This window comes from Gavialis gangeticus, unplaced genomic scaffold (genome assembly GCF_001723915.1).
Source record: "Gavialis gangeticus isolate Ggan-Ray unplaced genomic scaffold, GavGan_comp1, whole genome shotgun sequence".
NCBI classification, from domain to species: Eukaryota; Metazoa; Chordata; order Crocodylia; family Gavialidae; genus Gavialis; species Gavialis gangeticus.
Genome location: NW_017728993.1, coordinates 35,966,820 through 35,974,981, shown reverse-complemented (window position 1 = coordinate 35,974,981; position 8,162 = coordinate 35,966,820). Strand labels below are relative to the sequence as shown.

The 8,162-nt window shown below is 37.4% G+C and overlaps 1 protein-coding gene across 2 annotated transcripts in view; it reads left to right on the top strand.

Annotated features, from left to right (window-relative positions):
- COL24A1 (collagen type XXIV alpha 1 chain) overlaps window positions 1–8,162 on the top strand; it is a 301,453-nt gene that overhangs the window by 149,271 nt on the left and 144,020 nt on the right. The gene's annotated exons all lie outside the window — the stretch shown is intronic.

The following is an 8,162-nucleotide window of genomic DNA, read 5'->3' as shown; positions in this document are numbered from 1 at the left end:
AGGTATAGAGGAGGAGAATTAGAAAAGGTACAGAGAAGGGCAACCAAGATGAATTGGGATATAGAGCAATTGCCCCACCAGAAAAGACAACAAAGGCTAGGATGCTTTAGTCTGGAAAACAGAAGGCTGAAAGAGGGGATATGATAGAGGTCTATAAAATAATTAATTGTCTAGTCCCATAATATTAAAACTAGGAAACACCCTCTGAAATTAGTGGGAGACAGACTTAAAGGAAACAAGAGACTATTTTTTTTTATGCAGCACATACTTAACTTGACCAAGTGTGGCACTTTGTGTGTCTTGCAAGGATTAGGGATATATTGTTGTAGCTGTGATAGGTCCAAGAAATATGCAAGAAGCAAGCTTTGGGGCTTGTTTTTGTTGTTCTTTTTTGATAATATTTTTAATTGGGCAAACTACCTATTTGAGAGAGATGCTGGACAAGTTTAAGGCACAAAGTTCTCTTCTTCAAGTCTGGGAATGAAGCTTTCTTCATGCTCCTGATTGTTTCCCATGGGTCAGGGTCCCAACCAGACTGTGTGTCACATGAAACACCTTGCAGGAGAAGCTGTACCATGCTGCGTGTAGATATAGTCAGAAAGATTCTCCTACTGCTTATTAAGCATGGGAACATAACAGTTGTCAAGATTTTTGAAATAAGTCTAGGTTGTTGCTTGTTTAAAGGATGATTTTTCTCTATAAGTAGGTGCATTGTTTTCTCTGAGGAAAATAAGGCTTGGAATTTTCTGGTGTTTTGGCAAGACAGGTTTGAAATAAGATGGCCTCTGAAGGTATTGTTTGAGATAATTGTTTGAGATATCAGTGCCTTCAAAGGCACTGATAAATAGAAAAGTGTTTGGATAGCTGAAGACAGCCCAGATGTCTGAAAGCTGTTTTCAGCCATGAATAGAATGTATGTGATAATGAGATAGGCAAGAGGGTTAATTTACAGCTTCTAGATGTCTAAGGTTGCCTGTTTTATGCCTAGTGGGAATCTTTTAAAATGTGTTCAAAACATGACTGTAGTATAGAGTAGGGGTGAGAAAAATCTGTCCAACTTGGTGCTACATATATTTTCATGCTTTGTCTCACTCAGTGTCAAGTGCCAAGTTCTTCTGTTCATGAGGAATATGAAATGGCATTCAGTCATAGAATCTAGAATAGTTGGATTGGAAGGAAATTTATGTAGTCCAGCTAAACGTGACTAAACCAACCCAGTCAGGTGGTCTACCTAACCTGCTCTTAAAAACATCCAAAGATAGAGAATCCACATCCTCCTTGAGTATCCTGTTCCAGTGCTTAACCACCCTCTTAGTAAAAATTTTGTTGGTGATATCCAACTTATCCAATTTCCTTCACTCCAGTAGAAAACCATTGCTCCTAGTCCTGTCCTGTGCAGTCACTAAGATTAACCTAACTCCATATAACTGCCTTTTGGGTATTTGAAGATGGTGATCAAATCCTCAGTCTTTCTTCTTCAAACTACATAATCCTAGTTCTTTTAGTCTTTCTTTGTAAGTCACAGTCCCTAGAGCTCTACTTCGTTTTTGGACACTTTCTAATTTCTCCATATCTTTGCCTAAGTAAGGAGCCCAAAACTGGACATAGTGTACTTCATGTCAGGACTCACCAGTGCCAAAGAGAGTGGAAGAATCAATTCCTTGGATTTGCAAGAGACACTATTTATACAGCCTAGTATGCTGTTGACTTCTTTTACAACAAAAGCATGCTATTAGCATATGTTCAGTTTATTGTGACACCTAGGTCCCTTTCTGCAGTTCCGTAGCCCAACCAGTCCTTCCTCAGTCTATATCTGTGTATGCCATCAGCATGCAAAAAGAATTTATATTCCACCCATTGAAACAAATTTTACAAGCAAATAGTGGAATGAGAGAACATTTTGTTTACAGATTTCTGCTTTAGGATAGAAACATTAACATACCCTAGATATTCATCTTACTTTTGAAATGAGAGAAGGATGAGAGAGTCCTATTCTTAGTTATATCTGATTAGTCCTTGAAGTTTTGAGGCTCAGGTATCTGACTGCTAAACATCATTTGATATTTTGCATGTAGTAATTTTTCCATAAGAGGAAGTTGGATGAAAGCCCCAACTTGGAGTTTTAAGTCACAGCCCTTTTCAAGCATGCCCATCATGAGTCAAAAGTTGGGTACTTGTCAGAAAAGGCATGGGGTAGGTAGTGAGCTTTACTAAAAGTCTGTCCTTTCATGGGGTCTAATAGATGGCTCTTATTTAAAACATATGATTTTTTTAATGAAATTTAAACATGTCCAGATTAGGAATATGATCCAATGGCTATACTTCTAAGCTTTGCCTACACTGAGAAATTTGCTTATTAATGACAACAAATGCAGCTGAATCAATGTTGAAAATGGTTTAACTACAAGGGTAAACATGTTCAAACTATATTCTTCTTCATGTCAGAAACCCTGGTTAAGCCTTGGTCTAAGTCTTTGTTTTTCCTGGGAAGATTACTGTGCAAAGTATTACTTGTTATTGAAAAATGATTTCAGTACATCTAGCAACCACACATAAGTCCAGCTGATTTCTAAGAATGTTATATACCACTTGGAGTAAACACTGACATTTCCTACACTACAAAATTGAACCATTACTGAAAATTGATGTCATCAGTGGACATAGCTGAACTAATACTGCATGCACCAGTAGAGTTGAGCACATATCATATTCAGTGATATTTCAGGTGGCTGTTAATTGATGTACTAATAATAGACTATGTGCAAGTCTTTCTCATCTCAAACACTGTATTCCCTGCCTGGGTTTTGTTCCTCGCAACTGGCAGTTAGATTATGTCTTGCAATTTGTAGTGTGTTAAGACTCCTTCCTACATCTTCTCCAAAGTCAGAATGGAAGGGTTTATTGGAAAAAATTAATGTACTGCTACTGCCATTTAAAAGGAAAAATGTTGGCAGTGAATTTTAGCTGGCTTTTCCCCACACAGAAAATCATTTTATGTTTTATTTTTAATATTACTTTTCCGCTTATACTCAGCACATTATTGACATGTCATGCAGCTTTACAGATGCCAAAGAACAAAAGTTCTGCAATGTGGGAATACTGACCTTTCTAAATTGAGGGAGGAAAAAATAAATTTTGAATGAAAAATTCCTTCTACAGAGCCTGTCATCTCAGATGAAAAATAAATAAGATCTTCTTTGAGGATGCAAAATGACAGCTCTAACTTCTGCAGTTGGAATGGCTGTAGTTTCAACAGACATCTTTGGCAAGTGTAATCTGTCAGGAAATTCAACCAACTGTTATAAGAAATTTGAGATTAGTTTGACATATCCATTTCAAATGCCCTCAAAGATAGAATTCCCGTGTTTCTGAGTTAAAGGACATCTTCACAAGTAACTGATTGTTGCTTTGTTTAAGTGTACCTGCAAAGCACTGATTAACTTTCGTTTAGGCAGCTGCTGGTTCAGAAAACATTAATGATGAAATCTGCAAAGACAGTCAGGTGTACCTACACATTCATTAATGTGCTTTAGCTAATGCGCATTAAATTTAGAATGTCCTTTGTGAGGTACTAGAAAAAGACACATTAGCTTATTTTAGGGTGGCCATCACAGAGTGCAGCCCAGTTGTCCTCTGTCTTCTATTGATACGAAACCGGATGCCTCTATATCCTCTCTTTTTCTCTTGAAGAAGGCATCAGGTTTCATATCAATAAAGGACAGATGGCAGAGTAGCAGAAAACTGGAATGTCCTCTATGATGGCCACCCTATCCTATTTTAATGCACATTAGCGAAAGCACACAATTTTTTTGTGATGCTGTAATATGCATTAAAATAGGCTAATGAACATTAAAGTACGTACGTATGTAGATGCACCCAGTATTGTCCACGTTATATCAAAGTCAGGATTTGAGTTAGATCAACACTGAATAGTTTTAAAAATCTTACTCTGTTTTTTTCATGTAAAAATGATTTTTGTCCTTGGTGTCACCACAGTACATCTCACTGCTGAATAACTCAGAGCAAACAGAAATACAGGGAGGAATATACTGAGTACTTTTGCAGTGCTCTTTTAAAAAGAAATAGATCTTTTCGACTTCCTGTGTCAACAAAGTATTTTCTGGGGGTCCTTATTATCTAAAAGAAACTGTCTTCATATCGGCGTGTATTGCACATTCGTGCCTTTGAAAATTTATTCTAAATATATTGTTAATATGACTATACAATTTTTTAAAATTCCTGAATGCCTCTAAATTGAGCAACTTCAAAAGTGTGAAGCAGTAAAAAGCAATTGTTCTTATGTTAATCTATTTAATCTAGTTTAGTGCCTGGTAATTTATAAACTCTGGTAATCTGAATTACATATTTTAAATGTACAATCTGGGTGCATTTGTCACATGTATAAAATATTGTGCCATCTAGAGGCACATCAGTGTTGCTGCACAACTACATTAGTAGATATTTCCCCATGGTAAAGGGGAAAATAAATTCTGTTGTGTTAACATACTTTAGTGTGGGGAACATTTAACACTGTTACAGATATTGGGCCTTTTTTGCAAATTCAGCTTAAATTTGCAGTCACCCTACTGGGATTCCTTTCATATCCATCAGCATCCAGGTGTTAAAAATGTATAGATTTCTTTAGATGTCATAATTTCACAGATTTTGCCTGAAAGAATACTTCCATAACAAGGACAGAACCACCTCTGACGACCTTCATGCCACAACTGATAAAAAAAAAAAAAAAAAACCTGAGTGGACACCTTTCAGTGGACAGAACCACAAATTGGACTATTACATCGACTGTTTCAGGAAGAAAGTTAACAGTGAAATTCTCAACAAAACTCAAGACCTCCACAAGCTCCCACTCAGAGAGAAAAGCCATTTAGCCTGTAAGGTCCAACCATGAACTAGTAATCAAACCAGTGGAAAAAGGAGCTTTTGTTATCCTCAACTGTGAAAACTACATCAATAAGGCTTACAGCTCTCAGACATCAACTACTTTAAAGAACTTGGGGAGGACCCCACACCAGCATTTGCTCTGGAACTGGAAAATATTATCAAATCTTTTATAAACCAGATTTATGAAAAACTACTTCCACTAATCACCAAGGAATGTTTTATATGTTCCCAGAGATTCACTAAGGACAACCTGGCAGACCCATTATATTCAATGCTGGTACCCTCACTGAGAGCTATTAGGATTCATAGAAACAAGTCTAAAATGACTTGTCACTCAAAGAGCAAATTTTCTGTGAGACACAACAGACTCACTCAAGAAGATCCAGGACATTAACCACTTCCCTGAGAAGGCCATACTTGCAACCATGGATGTCACCAGCTTATACATTAATATCCCACACAATGAAGGCAGAGCTGCCTGCTTGCAGTTACCTACAGGAAACAAATTATACTCAGATTTGTAACCACAACATATACAAATCATCCATTTCATCCTCCCCCACAACAACTTCACTCTCAGTGACACTTCCTCCAAACCATGCTAACTTCCTCACAAGCCACCTGGTAGAAGTGTTTTTAGAAAAGTCTGACACTAAATCTGCATTGTACCTGCACCACCCAGGTGATGTTTTCATCATTTGGACTGAACACCTGGACTGGCTTATTGACTTCCACTGTAAGTTTAACAACTACCACCCTTCAATCAAATTCTCTCTGGAATACTGCTACAATAATATCAACTTTCTAGACACCATGATCTATATCTGGGAGGGCACCCTACAAACTGCTACATACAGAAAACCGATGGACCACCACACTTAGAATTCACAAAATCACCCGAAAAACACCACAAAATTTACAGTCAGGTACCTCAGAAACCACTGCATGTGCTCGGAGGAGAACACTTGGGGGACACATCCTGCCAAACTGAAAACAGCCTTTACAAATAAGGCTCCAGCAGAGAATAGACCATGTCTTTCGAAGAGCCACCCAGATAGCCTGCAGCAACCTACTATAATACAAGAAAAAAAAACCCCACTGACCACACACCCTAGGTTTTCACCATCCCAGACTTGAACCTGTAAGAAGAATCATCAAACAACTACAACCTATACTTGAAAAAGGACCAGATATTGAGAAAAATATTCCCAGAACCCCTGCTCCTAGTCTTCAAACAGCTCCCTTCTAACCTTGCCCCAGCTCATCAGAAGTAAAGTCCTGGCTGATCAACAGGTGCCTAATGGGACCCTGCTCTGCCTCAACAACAACTAACCTGTCAAACATCTGTGTCATAACAATGAGCGTTCCCCAACACAAAACATCAGAAACTACAGATCATACACACAGTTATCTCAGAATGTGGTAAACCTCATTTAGTGTACCAAATGGAAACAATGTGGGTGAAACTGGTCAACAACTATGCACCAGAATGAATAACCACCAAAAAAGATAACAGACAGAGACATTAGGACACCAGTAAGAGAATATTTTTCACTGAAAAACCACTCCTTGTGTGACTTCACAGTTCTAGTGCTCAAATGAAATCTCCCTAACAGGCCAAGCATGGGAACAGAAATTCATCAGCGTATTGGATACTAAGCACCAGAGACTTAATGTAGACAATGACTTCATAGTCCATTATAATATTCCTAATATTCACTAACCCCTGCACTTCACAAGTAATAATGACCTTGCTTAACAAGCTTTTGTTCCATCTGCTATTTAGCTCATCCATGTCTGCTTCTGTCTCAGAGGCCTGAGGAAGGGTACTGTGATACCCAGAGGCTTGTCTACGTTTATACCATACAGTTGGTCCAATAAGCGATACAGCCCACAAGAATTGTTGCTTCCTTCAGAGATTCTCAATCAATTTACATTCTCTTAAAAGCAGTTTATGAAAAGCAAAAACAAGACAACACCAACAAAAGACACATTTTTTTCTCTCTTTTATAATAACATTGCACTAGCAGTACTACAGTTAAGGGTTCATTTTCAAACTTCTGCTTTAGAACAATCTCAGAATTTACCTTTTGTGTGAAAATGATTTCAGTTTAGTCCAAGCCAACAGCATAAGATTAATAAACATTGGATCACTGGCTGCATTTTATGTGACATGCTTTTGTTGAAGAGAAAAAGTGAAAAATATTTTTAAACTAAGATTTTTTTTTTCCATGTGCTTCTTTTGTACTTATAGAAAATCCCAAAAATCACCAAAAAAAACCCTTCACTGTTGTCTCACATTTAGTCCTGAGTAATAAGGGCAGGCTGTTCATTTTCTATGTCTGAAAATTTGGCTTTGCAAGTAACGCTAAGTATCTTTTTTTTGAGTGTTTTGGACATGTGCAGTACATTCATTTAATTAATTTCAGAATGATGCCTACAGCATTGTGATAACTCTCTAATATCATTTGTAGATATTTGATTTTGTAGCAAAAATTATCCTATCTGGCTTAGAACCAAAAGACCTGTGATAGAGATTCAGGAGGTGTTTGTAAGAGCAGGCATGTGAATTTGTAGATTCAATAAAAATGTTATATTTAAGGTATGAAATATTTGATACCAACCATTTTCTACAAGAATAATCTTCTACACACTTCAGTTTGGAAGGGTTTGGGAAAATGTGAGAGTGAAATAATGTCAAATAATATTCTGGCTGATTAATAAATTCATTTTTTGCCAAATAATCAGAGCTATTGATATTTTAGTATTTCTACAAAAGGAAAGATTAAGTGTTTCCTCGGGAAGCACTTAAAAACTTCAATTAAATAACAGAATGGTTATTTAAATGTGATCAGTATCTTTATTTCCATACAAAAAATGTATGTATTGTTTGTGAAACTGGGCACTCAAGTCCTGAGAATGGAAATGCTCCTATGATGCTTCCTTTCCTCTCCAAACATCTGTTATCTTTAACCAGAGGGGACTACTTTCAGGGAGGAAAGGATAATTCATTTCCTTTTTAAATTTATTCTTTGGCTCATGCAGCCAACCAGAGTGGTGATAGTTGCCTCATGGCAATGCTGATTTTGTTATTGGGCACTTCTGCTAGGAATGGGGTTACACCACAAATTCATTTCACAAAGCCTTCTAGGCATTTGTCATGGATTGGTGACATCCAGTCACTGTTAGAGGGGGATTTGCATTGGTAGATCAGGGTGAAAGGCCATTTTCTCAGTTCCCTAGCTGTCCAGTCCTGAAAG